The 19,373-nt window shown below is 46.3% G+C and overlaps 2 pseudogenes; both read right to left on the bottom strand.

The window, feature by feature from the left end:
- Positions 1–263: 263 nt before the first annotated feature.
- Positions 264–812, bottom strand: LOC120849839 (annotated as a pseudogene).
- Positions 813–9,305: 8,493 nt separating this feature from the next.
- LOC115324701 lies at positions 9,306–10,374 on the bottom strand (annotated as a pseudogene).
- Between the last annotated feature and the right edge of the window lie 8,999 nt (positions 10,375–19,373).

The following is a 19,373-nucleotide window of genomic DNA, read 5'->3' as shown; positions in this document are numbered from 1 at the left end:
TGCCGCCGCCGCCGCACGTGCGCCGCACGGAATTATCGCTACGGATACTGTACCGCCCGCACAGCGCGATGGCGAAAGCCACTCGCCATGAGTTCTGCCTTTCTATTTCGGTGAGCTTGTGGGCCCCAGAAGGGCTCGGTATGAGTCTAAAGTGAGGATGTGCGACGGCGTCGATCCGTACGCGCTACGCGTCGGCGCGGACGCCATGCGGACGTGCAGCCAGGCGCGACGCACGTGAACATAGTGGCACTGGATGCCCCTAACTATTTCACGAGTGGGTGGGTGAAGAGCCTGACAGCGATGCGGCCCCCATCGAAGCGTATCGTCGTGCTGAGCGAGGCGAGTTGACAGGCAATAAAACAAGTCTTTATGAGAGTGCCAACTCCGGCAAACAACGATACGCGGCAGGCACATAATGGAGGGTTGACGAGTCTTTATTGTCAAAAACTCGGAGGACTAAACTAAATACTAGGTTCGGTGACGTACACGCTTCCGGTAGAATTGCCTTTTCAGAGGTAGTGTTCGTGCGAGGTGAAGGAAGATCGGCCGCTGGCGTCTGCTGGCATTAAGTAAGGACGACCTCAGCTTCTCTTCCAACGGCGTAAAGAAAGGCGCTCACCCGTGTTCCCGCGTTGCGCAGGTGAGGTCCCGATAAGATGCTGTAGCGCTCCCACGTTCCAATCCAACATTTCCAATTGCTTGTGTCGTAGTCGAGCATTTTCGAGGTAGACTTCCCGCCATTTTCGCCATTGTGCTCCAGGCGGCGGTTTTCTCTTCTGTCTGGTTTTTCCTGGGTGCCCTCCGATCGCTGAACTGCATCATTCTATCCTCGAAGTTTATCGCTGCCACCATGGCGTGTGTGCAGTTGGGTCCAAAGGAACGCAGATATGGTTTTGACATTTTCGTGTCTATCAGTACGCCAACTTCGGCAATGGCGTCCTTTCTCTACCGCGTCCGTCCGACGTTGGTTCGACGTACCTGGCATATGCAGCGCTATGTGTCAACAGCGCGTACCACTAATCCGCACCGGCAGGCCACAGCGGCCGGCGAGCTGTGATTGACCAAAAGATCAATTTATTTATGAAAAAGGAAAAAAAAAAATACTCTAGGTATTTAAATAAATGTTTTAATACATTTTTATATATGCACTAAATGTTCATTTAGGTAAACACGTTTTATGCCACTAATTATATTTTCCGATTAAAAAAATTGAGTTACTTACAATTTAATTACTTTTTTTTTATAAATGCATGAAGGTACCTAGTAACCTAATTATATTTTCCGATTAAAAAAATGTAGTTAATTAAAATTTTATTGCTTTTTTTATACATAAAGGTACCTAGTAATTAAAAATTTCCCTATTTGTATAAATCTAAAAATGCAAGTCTTTTTAGTTTTCTTCATTAGCAAAGGTCAATACACCCCCAACTTGTCAAAATTGGTGCCCCATGTGAACTGGGAATGGAAAACCATTTGAGCTCCGACTGCGCATTGCTTCAACCAGTTAATTAAATCCCTAACTGGTCCCAGTTTACTCCCACTCGTTCCCCAACTGCGCATGGTCAAACCAGTTTACTCCCAATTGGAAATGGTTTAAACCAGTTGACCCTTTAGCTGGTTCTTCCCAATTGACACCAGCTACCGTAAAATTCGAAACAAACTCTCCCGCCCTCAAAACCGTCAGCTCTATCTGCTTCCGCCAACAGCCGCCGGAGGAGGAGGGGGACAGGGCCGTACAGGTATGGCCGGACCTGGATGAGACTTTCCTCCTTTCACCATGTTCGCACCGCGCCCGCCAGCACGTGGTCACGCGGTTGCGAGCGGATGAGTTCTCGCTGCTCACTGATGGCTCTAAAGAGAGATTTTCACCGGAACCCCGCACCTACCCCATCAACGTCACTGTGCATGTGACCCAGAAGACGACGTACAAGTTATGAGGTGGCAAAAAACCTGGATCTTTTTCATATTTTTAAAATAAAAACTAGGGTATCCAGACAAAATCTGTTTTTTGTAGTTCACTTCAGAAGTGTCAGGCATCAACTTGCACAATTATTTAGGCAAAGCCCTGAAATTGTTGCACAGCTCCTTTAAAGAGTGGGTCGTCAGCGATTTACTGAACACCGGCGTGCCATTACTTAGCTTTCGTCGAAGTTCGGCTTTCCTGTTGTTTTGCTGTAGCGAAATGTCAAAATTCTTGTCCCATTCCCGTATCCGGTCGAGCTCGGAAGCGTCGAGACGTCTGGTGTACTTTTTTCCGTTTTCACGATGCCATTGGACGTTCTAGATTTTCTTTGCCACTGTGTAGGAATGCATTAGCCCACCTGACACCGTCAAAAGAAGCGACAATGTTGTGTATCGATCGGGCTGCAAAGTAGAACTGGATCCTTGGGCTGAGTTTGGCAGATTAGTGTTGCCTGGGAGTGATCCGTGATAAGGGTGCAGAGCAGCGAGGGGGGGGGGGGGGGGGGGGTTGCTTTCACGGAACGGTGCAGAAATGTGAATTTAGAAAGGGGGGGGGGGGGTCGGGCTGGCTTGCTCGGAATTTTACGGTAGTCCCAGTTGAAACCACTTGAGATTACAACTGGTCCCAGTTAGATATTTTCGCCCGGGGACTAAGAAATGTGCTTGTACTTACTGCATTAGAATTTGCAGCAGCTTAGCTGTGTAAACTCGGCACCGCCACCTCAAAATCATCAACACTGGTGTGCTACAAATGCTGCACAATTACAGAAACGCAGCGAGAAAGGTAAACGCACGACCTGCAGCGTGATGCTACCAGACATCAAACGCTGCCTTGGCCACTATAGCACTTCGCACAGGGTGCGAACAGAAGCATCTAGCAATCCACATACAGTTGAGCAACATACTTTTTGCCGGTAACGAAGTGACGACCGCAGACATGGGTACTTCCAATGTATGTGAGCCTGTCTGTATAGTCCCTTATGTGCCCACTTTCTAAATGTTTAAAAATCACTAACACGCTCAAATACTACAAGTTTCAGCCAGAGGCTTTGGCGTTTCTCGGACAGCAGCTTTGTATGCTCACACTATCGCATTATCACCTTTAGTGAATGGTGCTGCCCTACATTTCGCTCTGTGTTACTGTGCTGTGCAGAGGACTTGCGTCTGCTTCGGGAGCTGAATATAGCACACATGGGCATGACTGCACCACTGCAACCGTGAATGCACAGCAGAAGAAACGTGCACTGTTGGCATCGCAAACGCTGTAGCGACGCGGCCAACGCTGCTGGCGCCGATCCCGAAACTATGTCAGTACCTGGTAATGGCGCTGAGATATCCCATAAGCCCCGACTGAGATGTCAGTGAGACCTATGTGTATGGTGACCATACTCCTCAAAGTCGAAAGCGGGACAACAAGGGGAGGGGAGAGTGAAGGGAGGGCAAAGCAAGACAGAAAGAAAAAACCTATTACTATAAAGCGAAAACATACTTTTCTGGGGCTTTAGCTGAATAGTTGAGTACACACACACTTTTCTTACACGTTCTGCAAAACCTACGCAAGCCAAATGTAGTACTATCAAAAGCTGCCCCGTATACACATCTGTGCAAACAAAACTTCTTACTAAGTGGAGCCACAGAAGACGCTAAAAATCATACTCTATTGGAGATAACATTTTTATTCTATATCTGCTTATTCAAATACTGTCATGACTCGATGTACTGACTTCACGAGCAAGTTGTCCACAAAAACAAGACATTTGTCTGTGTTCAGATAGAATGACAGTAGAAATGAACCTCTAAAACGGGACTGTCCCTGCCAAAACCTGCCTGGTCACCCTATCAGTAAAGCAACCACAACTGAATAATTGTAGACAGACAAAATGTCGTTCTTGGTGCCGTGAGACGTGACAAAGCGGCTGTTGTGATTATGCACGATGCCCATTAACATGTAGCTAATAACCAGGGTGAAGAACCGAACCCGAACCGAAAACCGGAGCAATACTTTTATTTTGAACTGAACCGGAACAAAAATGTAAGTTACATTAGGAATTTGATATCAAACCTCAAACGGAACCGTAATTTCATGTGGCGATTACCCGTTCATTGGAAACAATTTGGCATAACAAAATGTGAGCCAGGCCTTCTTGCTGGTGACTGTGAGAGGCCAATTAAGTATTCGCAATGGTGGCATCAGCGCCTCAGTGTTTACTAAACAAAATGGCAGTGACGACATGGAGACAGCTCAGTGATAATTAAACAAACATATATTTATGTCTAGGTATGCGAGGAGGCATACAGTTCTATGTTTCACCTTAAAATTTGGAATACAAAGGATATGCTACGAGCCACCGGAACCAAGCTCTGAAGGTGTCGCGTGTCCCTCTGGTTGGGCGGAGCGACGCATGGGGTATGAAGTCGCGATACAAGCTATGAACTATGGATTGGCTCGTGCAGGTCGTAGTGTCCATCACAGTGAAAGCGGAATATATCTGACTATGCTGAAACACTAATGAAGTATTCTTTGCCTGTTTATGTGTATTTCTTAGCTGCTAAGCAACATTCTTCAAGGAAGGAGAAAGCACATATAAACATCCAAATAAAAATTACAGGAGTACACTCAAAGGGATATTTCAGCGAAATTTGAAATATCCCCGTCGTGTGCAGAAATAGGGTGAATATGATCTACGTGATCCATAAATGACAATCGCACGTTTGTTTTGAGCCTGATGGCGGTATTTATCGTCACAAACGGCCCACTCTGGCAAGCGCTCGGAGAGCAGCCAGCGGAGCGCACGTCACATCCGGCACAATCGTGACATAGTCTGTGTCTGAAGGGGCTAAGCTGCGGCGAGGCTGACGTCGAGAGGGTGTCCTAGTCGTTCCAGCCACCGAAGCGGCTGAAGTACACTAGTAATCGGGCCACTGCAACTAACCCCAAAGCTGCTTTTTGTACAAATTTTGAGTGACTGGTTATAGTTCTATAGCAACTTCTGGGACACACAAAGAAGAGTCTCAGGGAGAGGGGAGTTCCTCCTTGCCCTTCTCTCGTGGTGGCCGAAGGTGACAGTTGTCGTCACTACCTGTCACGGTTCCTAGACGGGCATTACAAACAAGGCGTTGTCAACATCCACCAGATTCTCTTTGCTACTCATTTAATTCGTCTTAAAATTTCTTTTCGTGCCTTTTTCAGCAAGAGATAGATGTGCCTGGTATGGTGCTGCATTTTCAGGCGGTGCCAAATTCAGAAGTCTGCGGGACTTCTGAATTTATTGTCATTTCTGAAAATAACTACTCTGTGGGCGCTTGACTCTATCCAATATTCGCCACCATTTTGGAAAATGAGTGATGTGCCCCCATTACCCTTGGTGTAATGCACGCCAGTTAAAAAATCACTATTGGGGAATGAAAGCGCATCATGAAAGATAGTGTTAAAATGTACTTGTACTTTAAAAGGACATGTTTATAGTAATTTACTTTAAGTACATTGCACCTGGTGTACTTATTGCTTTCCTTGAAGTACATCACCTCTAATTTACTCTGTGTTTTACATCAAGTCCTTTTCATTTGTACTTTACCCAACACTGATGTGTACAGACATGACCAGCTTGACAAGCATCACACAACTAGCTTACAATGGTAAGCCAGCCATGTGATAATGGAAGTTTTACTTAGCACCATTCTGAGATGCGTTCAGCATTATGTGATACGTGGGGTGGGACAGCAGTGATGCGAACTGAGAACCTGGAAACAACGATTTTGTGGTGGAAATAGTCATAAACCTTGTGATATTCCAAGTGATTATTTATTTAGTATTCTATATGAAATGTTAAGGTATCGGAACTCCCACTGCCAGAGGGGGTCAGATGACAGTGCTTTGGTGAGATGAAAGGGGAGATCTGGCGTTCGTGTGGGTGAGGCGGTACTGCAGTTCAAACCTACAAAGAGGTGCCTAATTTGTCATGCGAGTGAGAACGGTCCTGTGATTCAAGCCCATAAAGGGAAGTAGTGCAACCTTAGTCTTAGGGCCAGAAGAGAGCTGTTGCAGACATTCTCTTCCTACCTTCACTGAGTCGGTGAGGGTAGAAGGGTAAGAGTAGCTGGTTTCGCACATATAGCACAGGGGCTGTTCTGGCACTGTTGTCCGCTTTGAGATGATACCATGCTGATGGTGAAACTGAGGCAGGAAATGTGGGACGACTCATTCTGTGGGAGGAGCAAGGAAATGCCATATCACCCCTTTTTGCTGACACCACCTAGATGGCTGTAGTGTTGACAAGTGTGTAATACCTTAGCACGTTCTTGTGGGAAGCGAATGCACACATTCCTGCTCGATGTTTCTCTTGTTTATTCTCGAAGACAAACTCTCTATATATTGTATGGTGCTAGCGGCACTGTCTACGACATTGGATGGCAAGTGGTTGCATCTGTCGCAGACTACTGTGTCAGCCAGCGTCTGTCTAGGACTGATGTTCTGACTGATTGAATGGGCTTTCCATTGGAGCGCGGACAATGCATTTGCCTTCTATACTTGCCCCGAGCTGGCCTTCGGTAGGTGATGTACCAAATTCGTCACTACAGCTCGCATTCTAGGTGGTGTTATTCTGGTCCATCATGTCAGCACTGAACTAAGAATGAATGAATTATGATTAGTTCCTCATGATTATAACAAGTGTAAGTGAGAGGCCATGCCAAAATGGCAGTGCTGGCCACAATTTGGAGCATGTATGTCTGCCCCACACTCTAAATATGGATTCCCTCATATGCAGTGTTCAGAGCTCCTATGGGCAGATATATCTGTTCAGCAGCAATGATTTGAAATATATTTTACATTCACATCAATTTAGTTTTATTCTAAAGGTTCCTTAGTGGCTGACATTATAGTCACACAAAGCAACTTTATGTGCTCTGTTGAAAGGTATGGGAGTTGCAAAAACACAAAGAAAATGTACAGTATTATTTCTGCAGGAACATCTCATACCAACTTCTAGACGCCACAGTGCCCGATACGACAAAGAAATTGTTCTTGGACGGTGGCCACACTTTAAGGAGAGTGACCAACTTGCATGGGACAAGATCAGGTATTGTATTCGAATCCAGCCCATCTATAATGTGTGATAAAAAAATAACTTTTTTTTTATAACTCTACTAAAACAGCGTGTGATATTTGTGACCAATATTTCTTTAGAACACTAATAGACCAAGTTTTCTAAACCCGGCCACGTAAAAACAGCCCAAGCCTGACAGGGTTTTTAAGCGTGAGCCTAGCCGAATTCGTTTGTTGCAACTTCAATAGTATGTTTGAATATGCATGTGTATGATTTCTTTAATAGGTGCAAATGTGGCCAATCCGTGGTGCTGCCCGACTAGAGTCTGGCGAGTGTCTTTGCTGCAGGGAAATTGGCAACCAACTTTTCGACCTACATTCGACCGGCTGGGCTGCAGTACTACGAACGAGGACTTCCCCCTCGTGTGCCTGAACATTGCGATGTATGAGGTTGTTAGGAAGTGGATATTCTGCCGGCAGCGTGCAAAACCCGGGAAAACAATTGTCGGCAGTCCTGGCTGCCATGCAGCTCCACCTTTACGGGTTTACGTGCATATTTTGCCGCATTGGCTTTCTCGCAGAGCAGCTTCCAGAGCTGTGCAAGAGGTCTGCGACCCGACCTCGGCATGCGATGTAGCATGCCAAGGCGGTTCCCCAAGGGAATGCAGACTGAAGGACTCCAGTGCTCCTAGCCTTCGGACGTCGCTGGCAAGGTGTGTAAGTGCATGAACATTGTACACTACAACTTCCTCGCCATACAGACGCCGTGTTTCCTAGACAAAATACTCCAAGAGTGACTCGGCATATGTAATCATTTGTGCAGAGCTGCCGACACAAGTGACGATCCGAATGGCGACATGCGAGCACATGGGGTGCACGTAAGTGTGCACAGGCAGCACAGACTGCAGCACAACAGGTGCTGCGTACGGGAGGGAGTCCCTGCATCCTCGCGTCAGGCGCTCACGCATGACGCGAGGAGAAAGTACCGGCATTCGGTGGCTTTCCAATGCTCGCGCTCCCGCATGGCACGAGGTTGCCTGGGGAACTCCCTTGGCAGGGGGAGACCTCATGGCATTGAGGTTTTGCGAGTGTTCCGCAATCTTGGCGCAGAGGACAGGCGGACACACCTGGGACCCTTTCGTGCCCAATAGCGCAGCAGCTTTGTCACTGCGCCCAGATAGACGCAGTGCATGGGGTCCACAGGGAGCTGGGACACCATCCCCAGGCCCTCCAGTTCCATGAAGGGTGACGCTCCGTCGGGATGTTCGTCAGTCCGGAGTGGAGCGTCAACTTTCAGGTACGTCATCCTCCCTCTCCAGCAGCCTCTCAGGGTGCACTTATCGTGCCCGAAATAGCCGTTGTGGGCCTTCACATTCTTGGTGGGGCTTCTTTTCGACATGTCGCACATCACTGAATGTAGAACAGAAACGGTTGCCCCCACAGCTCTGTACGCCTACTTGGAGCAGTCCCTTGAGTTCAGGAATTTCTTTTCTGAAGGAAGACATTGATGTCATCAGGCTTGTTGAGGCCGCAGTAAATGCCGATGGGGAACGGCGCTGTGCCCTTTGTGTCCAATGACTTGCACAGAATTGGCCAAACGTGCATGGATGAGCCAGCGAACAGAGACAGTCCGTCGATGTTGATAGTGAGGCGCATACCAGAAGAATCTTTGCCGTCGGCAAATTTATAGAGCGCAGGCATCTCTGGTATCCCATCTTTGCATCTGATATGAATGTACTCGCCCGTGCCACACTGATGGATTTCTGTGGCTCCTCTGGTTCTTGTGGGGAGGCGTAGACTTTTTCGTTGGTCTTAGTTTTAGTGACCAGAGTACCTGGCTTCTAGGTGCAAAGTTGAACTTCTTACGCTCCTACATAAAATAGTTAATAATAACGGTGTACTTGATCGTAACAGTTGTATTGATTTTACTACTCAATCACGCACTCATGCTTCTGATCCCTTAAACATTGTACCATATCAATGTCACCTTAATTGTTGTTAATTCTTTCTTTCCTATAACTATTACAAACTAAAACAGTATCGATGATGCAACACGTCCACTTGATTTTGATAAGTTTTCAGATGCACTTTAGGTAGTTTCGTGCCTACCATTTATAACCCTCCTATTTTACTTGTTGATGTGATCCCTTCTATTTTATTTATTGATTTGTCTATCTGTCCATAACCCATCTATTTTACTTATTGATTTGTCTGTCTGATTTGTGCGTGAACCCTGCAATACTGAGGTTGTAAAGCATGTCGAGGAACATCCCATTACGTTGTTTCCATCAACGTAGCCTTAGTGCGGCCCATTGCACGGCTTTCTCGCAGACTCACAAAACTCCCTCACAATGGGGTAGATGTCACCTCCAAAAGAAAGAATGTTGCAAACTTTGTACACCTCCCCGGTTATGCCCCAGGACGGGACGCCCCAAAGATTCCAAGTTTGCAGTGTGCTTTCGAGTACTGTGCACAGCCGTTCTCCTGGCTGCCATGCAGCTCTAGCTTTACGGGTTTACGTGCATATTTTGCCGCATTGGCTTTCTCGCAGAGCACCTTCCAGAGCTGTGCAAGAGGTCTGCGACCCGACCTCGGCATGCGATGTAGCATGCCGAGGCGGTTCCCCAAGGGGATGCAGACTGAAAGACTCCAGTGCTCCTAGCCTTCGGACGTCGTTGGCAAGGTGTGTAAGTGCATGAACATTGTACACTACAACTTCCTCGCCATACAAACGCCGTTTTGCCTAGACAAAATACTCCAAGAGTGACTCGGCATATGTAATCATTTGTGCAGAGCTGCCGACACAAGTGACGATCCGAATGGCGACATGTGAGCACATGGGGTGCACGTAAGTGTGCACAGGCAGCACAGACTGCAGCACAACAGGTGCTGCGTACGGGAGGGAGTCCCTGCAGCCTCGCGTCAGGCGCTCACGCATGACGCGAGGAGAAAGTACCGGCATTCGGTGGCTTTCCAATGCTCGCGCTCCCGCATGGCACGAGGTTGCCTGGGGAACTCCCTTGGCAGGGGAGACCTCATGGCATTGAGGTTTTGCGAGTGTTCCGCAATCTTGGCGCAGAGGACAGGCGGACACACCTGGGACCGTTCTGTGCCCAATAGCGCAGCAGCTTTGTCACTGCGCCCAGATAGACGCAGTGCATGGGGTCCACAGGAAGCTGGGACACCATCCCCAGGCCCTCCAGTTCCATGAAGGGTGACGCTCCGTCGGGTTGTTCGTCAGTCCGGAGTGGAGCGTCAACTTTCAGGTACGTCATCCTCCCTCTCCAGCAGCCTCTCAGGGTGCACTTATCGTGCCCGAAATAGCCGTTGTGGGCCTTCACATTCTTGGTGGGGCTTCTTTTCGACATGTCGCACATCACTGAATGTAGAACAGAAACGGTTGCCCCCACAGCTCTGTACGCCTACTTGGAGCAGTCCCTTGAGTTCAGGAATTTCTTTTCTGAAGGAAGACATTGATGTCATCAGGCTTGTTGAGGCCGCAGTAAATGCCGATGGGGAACGGCGCTCTGCCCTTTGTGTCCAATGACTTGCACAGAATTGGCCAAACGTGCATGGATGAGCCAGCGAACAGAGACAGTCCGTCGATGTTGATAGTGAGGCGCATACCAGAAGAATCTTTGCCGTCGGCAAATTTATAGAGCGCAGGCATCTCTGGTATCCCATCTTTGCATCTGATATGAATGTACTCGCCCGTGCCACGCTGATGGATTTCTGTGGCTCCTCTGGTTCTTGTGGGGAGGCGTAGACTTTTTCGTTGGTCTTAGTTTTAGTGACCAGAGTACCTGGCTTCTAGGTGCAAAGTTGAACTTCTTACGCTCCTACATAAAATAGTTAATAATAACGGTGTACTTGATCGTAACAGTTGTATTGATTTTACTACTCAATCACGCACTCATGCTTCTGATCCCTTAAACATTGTACCATATCAATGTCACCTTAATTGTTGTTAATTCTTTCTTTCCTATAACTATTACAAACTAAAACAGTATCGATGATGCAACACGTCCACTTGATTTTGATAAGTTTTCAGATGCACTTTAGGTAGTTTCGTGCCTACCATTTATAACCCTCCTATTTTACTTGTTGATGTGATCCCTTCTATTTTATTTATTGATTTGTCTATCTGTCCATAACCCATCTATTTTACTTATTGATTTGTCTGTCTGATTTGTGCGTGAACCCTGCAATACTGAGGTTGTAAAGCATGTCGAGGAACATCCCATTACGTTGTTTCCATCAACGTAGCCTTAGTGCGGCCCATTGCACGGCTTTCTCGCAGACTCACAAAACTCCCTCACAATGGGGTAGACGTCACCTCCAAAAGAAAGAATGTTGCAAACTTTGTACACCTCCCCGGTTATGCCCCAGGACGGGACGCCCCAAAGATTCCAAGTTTGCAGTGTGCTTTCGAGTACTGTGCACAGCCGTTCTCCTGGCTGCCATGCAGCTCCAGCTTTACGGGTTTACGTGCATATTTTGCCGCATTGGCTTTCTCGCAGAGCAGCTTCCAGAGCTGTGCAAGAGGTCTGCGACCTCAAATCAAATCAAAATTTATTTAGACAACAACCGTCGAGGAATACAGCTGTCTGGGGGGGCCGCCACAAAAGGCATCGACATGCCTGACAATGCAACAGCCCCCCGCCCTCTCCACGGCCAGACAAAATGAGACATAGATGACGAAAACTACTTGATCATGAAAGATCAAACATAAAATCCCATAAGCGGCACAGAATACTGTATGCAAAGAGAAAAACAATGAACTAAAACCAGACTCTCCACCACGTAAGACAAACAACGAGGCACATCAATTTTTTTGCCTGCACAAACATGACAAACAAAGGGGCCACAAACAACAACATAGTGCAGCCAGCCAGCCATCTCTACAAAGATATTTCTTTAAGCCCGCAGAGATGCTGCACAAAAAACAAGATACGCGCACAAAAAAATAAAATACTGAAAAAACATGTTACTTTTGAAGGGACAATAGATATACATTTATGGTTTTCTTTAAAGCTTGTATAGAATACCTCCTACATTAATGGTCATGAGCACAGGGTGGTCATTCAGAAGTACAGGTATTTGATAATCTAATTTTTGTATGCCATAGTTTGTGCGTACTTTTTGCTTTCTGTAGCTGGTGTGCCGAAAATTGTAGTGATGATCTGTCCAAAGATACGTACTGAAAAAGAGTTGGTTCTAATTTGATTTGAGTACAGATTAATAAAGATAATTTTTTATTTATAACATTTTGATTAGTTAATATTCGGTGCTTTCTAAAGAGCGGAGCAGAGTGACTTCGGTACGGGGCATTTTCAACCAAGCGCAGGGCCTTTTTCTGTAATATGTCCAGGGTTTTTATATTGGTTTTTACTGTGGTCCCCCATACAAGGAGACAGTAGTGAAGACGGGAATGAACTAAGGTATAATATAGTTGTTTTTTTACCCAGTGAGGCAGCACATTTTTAAGTCTATTAGCCCCGAGTGCGAACACAAGCGTCGCTGCGGTCGCCGCGCCCTGATTGGGTGAGGTGTACCGTGACGTCAGGGGGAGTACTCCGCTCCGCGATCTCGCATCGGCTCGCTTCCCAGCACCGGTTTCCTGGTTTGGCGTTGTGTGCCGCAAGCTCTTCGAGGAGCTGCACTTCGTTTACCCGGTGTGCAAGACGTTGAGTTAGGCCGATATTGACGTGCTTCCGTACATTTTATAAGCCTGCTTGTCCATATTACCTTTAAAATTGAGTTACAAATCCCGAAAGCTATCGGAGGAGGCAATTCCGCCGATGAACCTCTCCGTCCGTCCACACGACACAAGGCAATTTTGCGAGGGATCGGTGAAGCGGTGGCGCAAGTGTTTCAGACGCTGGAATTCTGTTCCCTGCATGTTCATTATTTAGGACGATATTACATGCCGCTTTCAAGGCATTTGAAGTGGCATTTATATCATGGGCCTTTGGGTTCGGCAAATTAGCTTGCGAGCCCGTCTTTGCGCTGCCACTCTGCATGCGCTGGCTCGCAGATGTTTTAAAGGCCCTGTGTCTGATTATCCTGGAAGTGCTCGTGGAACAGGGTTGTTTTACATAAATGTAGCTTCTTCCTGAATCAATTATATAGTTTATATACGTATGGCGGCATATTTCTTAGAAGATGCACAATTACTGGAAATTAGTTTGTATGGTAGCAGCAAAAACGGCCGAATTGCCCCCAGTTGCCTGTATGATATGTATTGAACTGCCCAAAATATGCACAGCAATAGTGCCGTAATTTGGAATGTTTATACTTTTTCCTGGCATTTTTATTCCAGCCTCGGGTATTCGGAAAATACACCGTTTAGTCTGAATTGTCCTTTCCAATTAAACGAGACACTGCTGTATGTCTCCAAAAAATTTCCTGAGCCTCCAAACTCCCTACAGCTGGGCTCTGACAACAGAGGAAAACGGGAGTAAAAGCAAGCATTCGAACGTCTGTCCAGTGGTAGATGCAGCACTAGTAGCAGAAAATGTGGAACCTGTGAAGGGCGACAGTCTGCGTGAGAAAAGCTTCTGGTATTTTAGATTCAGGACAATTCGATTTAAGTAAAATCTCAATTTTAGGGCTTAAGGGACTAATAACGAGCTAGACACCTTCGGTTACGTTTGTTATACATCACTTGAGGGTTGATATAAACAAGTCCACAGATACCACCCGTGTTGTCCATTGAAATAGTATCTGAATCCAGCAAAGGTCAAATGCGAGCAATGTATATAAATAAATGCTCTTTGCTTTTTACTTTCCCCCTGCACTTGGGCTGTCTCACTTGTGATTCTCTCCCCATGGCCCAGACTGTATTTAGCATGTTGCTCAAGCGGCATGCAGCTTTTCTGCTTCGGCGATCTTGTTTAAAAACGGAGATACAAAAAAAATATATATATAGTATACATAACCTGCCAATTCATTCAGACCATAAGCAGCATTTATTGTGTGAGATGTAAATCTATAGAGATGCTCCTGCAATTGTGGCCACATTTCTTTATTTTCAAACACCAGCAGCGATTCATGCGTTGCCTGCCCTGTCAACCATGCTTAAAATGTTGGTTGAAGTTTCGCCTGTAGCTACAGGCCACACCTCAATAAAGGCACATATATAAATTTATACTTCCTACGAAAAACACGCCCAAACAAATTAAATAGAAACGAGCGCGCCGACAGCTAGCGTCGTCACAGCCTCCACAGGGCGAGCGGGGCGAGTCGGGGAAAAATTTTCTCCTCGCCGTGACGTCACCCCGGTTCGCCGTAAGGGGGCGCCACGCGAACTTCTCGGGGCTAATAGATAATCCCGATAGAGCGTGAGATTTCCGTTCTTATTCTCTGCACATGGAAGGACCAATTTAGAGTTTCATGAAACAGAACACCTAGGAACCTATGTGATATAACACGTTCGATGATTTCGCTTTGAAATTGAATTTGAATCTCCTGCTGAATGCATTTATTTCGTGGTCGAACCATAATATACTTTGTTTTTTTCGTGTTTAATTGAATTTGGTTTACTCTAAGCCACGATGATAAATTTTCAAGCCATGTGTTTGTTTCGTGCTCAAGTACTTCTAGGCTTCTTCCAGAAAAAAATATGTTTGTGTCATCAGCATATAAAATTATATCTAGTGTTTGAGGTATTCTTATAATGTCATTTATGTAGATTAAAAATAAGAGAGGGCCAAGAATGGACCCTTGTGGGACACCGTATTCTATTTGACCCATATTTGACCTCGCGTGATTTATGTATGTATATTGTGAACGATTCGATAAATAGCTTTTTATTAAACTAAGTGAGATTCCCCTAATTCCATATTTGGACAATTTTCCGAAAAGAATATGATGCTTGATTGAATCAAACGCTTTTTTGAAGTCAAGAAACACTCCTACTGTATATAACTTCTGCTCGAAATTGTCAATTATTTTATTTTTGATGTTTAGCAGCGCCAATTCAGACGCTTTTTGCTTCTGAAAGCCGTACTGTTGCTCAGCTATAACATTATTTTGTTTAAAAAAATTTATTAGTCGTGCATTAATAGCTCCCTCTATGAGTTTGGTAAAAAATGGGAAGAACGGAGATTGGTCTGTAGTTATTTAGGTCATTTTTATCACCTCCTTTGTGAATCACCGACACTCTTGCTATCTTTAATTTATCGGGAAATATGCCGGTACTCAGAATTAGATTACATATATGTGAGATTGACCCACTAATTAAGTGAGCAACTGATTTTATAGGCTGCGCCTCGGTGGCTCCGAGGCGAGAGCGCCGGCCTACGGATCCCCAAGTGGCGGGTTCGAATCCCGACCGAGGTGCCCGCAATATGACGGAGGCTTATAGCGAAGAAGGCGCCGTGTAACCGAGCTTTCGGTTGCTCGTCAAAAGATCCCCAGCTGGTCGAAATTAATCCTCAGTCCTCCGCTGGGGCGCGCCAGATGCCCGTCGTAGGTTTGGCACGTAAAACCCCCAAATTTGACTTTGATTTTATGGGCTGGGATTTTATACCATCTTCACCACAAGCACTGTTATTCTTAAGTTTGTGTATTAGGCTGTATACTTCGGTTTCAGTAGTAGGAAACAAAAATATTGAACTCTCACTACCCGGTGAGATGTAAGATTCGTAATCACAACTACTAATGACATTTCCAGGGGAAGCACCGGACATCAAAAAGTGGGTATTAAATTTATCAGCAAGCTTAGCCCCTGTACAGGACATGCCTTCAAATATAAGCTCAGAAATATTTTTTCTTTCGTTTTTAGAAAGTAGGTCGTTTACATTCTTCCACACTTTTCTGGGGTTATTATATATATCTGCGAACTTATTTTCATGATACACATTTTGTGCTCGTTTAATATCAGCGCCTAGTTTATTTCTGCTCTTTTTAAATTCTGCTAGATAATCCGGATGTTTTGTTTTTATAAAAAGGGCGAAGAGCTTACCTCGTTCTTTTATTCTCCTAAGAAGTGCGGCATCAATCCAAGGCTTTCTAGACTTCCTGTTCCTTTTAAATGGAACCATTGGAAACGCTTGATCATATAGTATCTTAATTCTTGTAGAAAAGGAGTCGTAGGCTGCGATGGGATTATCCAACCGAACAACGAAGCTCCAGTTTTCCTCCTTGACTAAACTTTGAAACAACGTAATATTTTTATCGTCAATGACCCTATACATAATAAGTTCATGACTTGTGGGTTCTTTACGTTGTGTTGAAGAAGGGGGCAAAAAAATAAAAATAGGTAAATGGTCACTGAGATCCGATAGCAGAACACCCGCCTCTAGCTCATTCACCTGATAGTTTGTAAAGCACAGGTCAGGCAAGGTCTGCGACATTTCCGTCACCCTGGTTGGATCATGAATTACATTTTCATGACCAAAAGAATGAAAAACATCAAGAAGCCTTTGTTTGGCTGGATCTGCTGATAATACATCTATATTAAAGTCGCCACAAATAATAGCATGTTCACCGATTTGGGCGCACCATTCCAGCATATTTTCCCGGAATTCTAAAAACGTGGCTACTGTACCCGAAGGAGGTCTATACACAACGACAACTATGGTACCTGCACACTTTACCATGAGAGACTCATAATGGGGGTTAATTATAGAGAATTCTGACACGACATGTATATCTAGGTGTTCCTTTACGTAGAGCGCCACACCCCCTCCCTTCATATTGTCCCGGGATATTGACGTGCACCCATATCCCGCGAAGTGAACGACATCGTAGTCGTTTGAAAACCAGGTTTCAGTAAAAGCTAAAATATCAAAATTATGGTTTAACTGATTGAGTAGCATGTCAACACCTTCGTGTTTATTTCTTAAACTTCGCGCATTCAAATGAAACAAAGAAAATTGTCTTTTATCGCGGAGTTGATTGAAGTGTTTAAAAGAATCCGAATCATAATAACTGCATTTTGACTGGGAACGAAAAGTACCGTCAACATCACCAAACAAGAAAGAAGCGTTAGTAGCCATTGTCACAATATAGAAATAAATATTTGCGAGTTACGAAACCCATGAACAATACTCAGTCCATTCGCGAAAATTCTGCCACCTCTCTATGGCACATACATACGGGGGAAGGAAGGTCAAACGTCGGTAGCAGGGGGAGCTTCCACCAAGGGGGCTTGTCAAGGTCGTCCCGACAGACCGGCGAAAGCAGGCGTTGGGAGTGGGAGCCGAGGAACATCCGGGCTCAGAGTCCTCCTCAATCTGCCCTGCCTCCTCCAGGGGGGCAAACCGCCGACCTCCGCGTCTTCGTCCCGATCGTCCCCATCAGGGTCCCCAGTCCCCTCGGCGCCGCTCGCTTCCCCCGAAACTGGTTTCTCAGTCTTCTGGTGCTCTTCGTCCATGGAGCGGCCGTCCAGCGTTCCAGTCTCCACACTGCTCGACGCGAGTGGACCGGGCATCGCACACGGGATTTCCGCCGGTGTTGTTGCAGTGTCCACCTCCAGCTCTATCCGAGGTCCTTTTTTAGGAGGCAGTTGCCTGGACGGGCCGGTCTCGGACATCTCCATCTCATCCATAACGGCGCCCAACTCACTGGTGTTCCGATCCACAGCCCCGGTTACCCGTGTCATGCTCGCGTATGTGAGGACGCAGGCGTCGGCACTGTGACCAAAACCTCGGTACCTGGCGCACCAAGGTGTCTCCGCTGACCTCGGCATGCGATTTAGCATGCCGAGGCGGTTCCCCAAGGGAATGCATACTAAAGGACTCCAGTGCTCCTAGCCTTCGGACGTCGTTGGCAAGGTGTGTAAGTGCATGAACATTGTACACTACAACTTCCTCGCCATACAAACGCCGTTTTTCCTAGACAAAATACTCCAAGAGTGACTCGGCATATGTAATCATTTGTGCAGAGCTGCCGACACAAGTGACGATCCGAATGGCGACATGCGAGCACATGGGGTGCACGTAAGTGTGCACAGGCAGCACAGACTGCAGCACAACAGGTGCTGCGTACGGGAGGGAGTCCCTGCATCCTCGCGTCAGGCGCTCACGCATGACGCGAGGAGAAAGTACCGGCATTCGGTGGCTTTCCAATGCTCGCGCTCCCGCATGGCACGAGGTTGCCTGGGGAACTCCCTTGGCAGGGGGAGACCTCATGGCATTGAGGTTTTGCGAGTGTTCCGCAATCTTGGCGCAGAGGACAGGCGGACACACCTGGGACCCTTTCGTGCCCAATAGCGCAGCAGCTTTGTCACTGCGCCCAGATAGACGCAGTGCATGGGGTCCACAGGGAGCTGGGACACCATCCCCAGGCCCTCCAGTTCCATGAAGGGTGACGCTCCGTCGGGATGTTCGTCAGTCCGGAGTGGAGCGTCAACTTTCAGGTACGTCATCCTCCCTCTCCAGCAGCCTTTCAGGGTGCACTTATCGTGCCCGAAATAGCCGTTGTGGGCCTTCACATTCTTGGTGGGGCTTCTTTTCGACATGTCGCACATCACTGAATGTAGAACAGAAACGGTTGCCCCCACAGCTCTGTACGCCTACTTGGAGCAGTCCCTTGAGGTCAGGAATTGCTTTTCTGAAGGAAGACATTGATGTCATGAGGCTTGTTGAGGCCGCAGTAAATGCCGATGGGGAACTGCGCTGTGCCCTTTGTGTCCAATGACTTGCACAGAATTGGCCAAACGTGCATGGATGAGCCAGCGAACAGAGACAGTCCGTCGATGTTGATAGTGAGGCGCATACCAGAAGAATCTTTGCCGTCGGCAAATTTATAGAGCGCAGGCATCTCTGGTATCCCATCTTTGCATCTGATATGAATGTACTCGCCCGTGCCACACTGATGGATTTCTGTGGCTCCTCTGGTTCTTGTGGGGAGGCGTAGACTTTTTCGTTGGTCTTAGTTTTAGTGACCAGAGTACCTGGCTTCTAGGTGCAAAGTTGAACTTCTTACGCTCCTACATAAAATAGTTAATAATAACGGTGTACTTGATCGTAACAGTTGTATTGATTTTAGTACTCAATCACGCACTCATGCTTCTGATCCCTTAAACATTGTACCATATCAATGTCACCTTAATTGTTGTTAATTCTTTCTTTCCTATAACTATTACAAACTAAAACAGTATCGATGATGCAACACGTCCACTTGATTTTGATAAGTTTTCAGATGCACTTTAGGTAGTTTCGTGCCTACCATTTATAACCCTCCTATTTTACTTGTTGATGTGATCCCTTCTATTTTATTTATTGATTTGTCTATCTGTCGATAACCCATCTATTTTACTTATTGATTTGTCTGTCTGATTTGTGCGTGAACCCTGCAATACTGAGGTTGTAAAGCATGTCGAGCAACATCCCATTACGTTGTTTCCATCAACGGAGCC

This window comes from Ixodes scapularis, unplaced genomic scaffold (genome assembly GCF_016920785.2).
Source record: "Ixodes scapularis isolate PalLabHiFi unplaced genomic scaffold, ASM1692078v2 PGA_scaffold13__105_contigs__length_92229423, whole genome shotgun sequence".
Taxonomy (NCBI): domain Eukaryota; kingdom Metazoa; phylum Arthropoda; class Arachnida; order Ixodida; family Ixodidae; genus Ixodes; species Ixodes scapularis.
The sequence above is the reverse complement of the archived record's forward strand: the minus strand, read 5'-3'. Positions and strand labels throughout refer to the sequence as shown.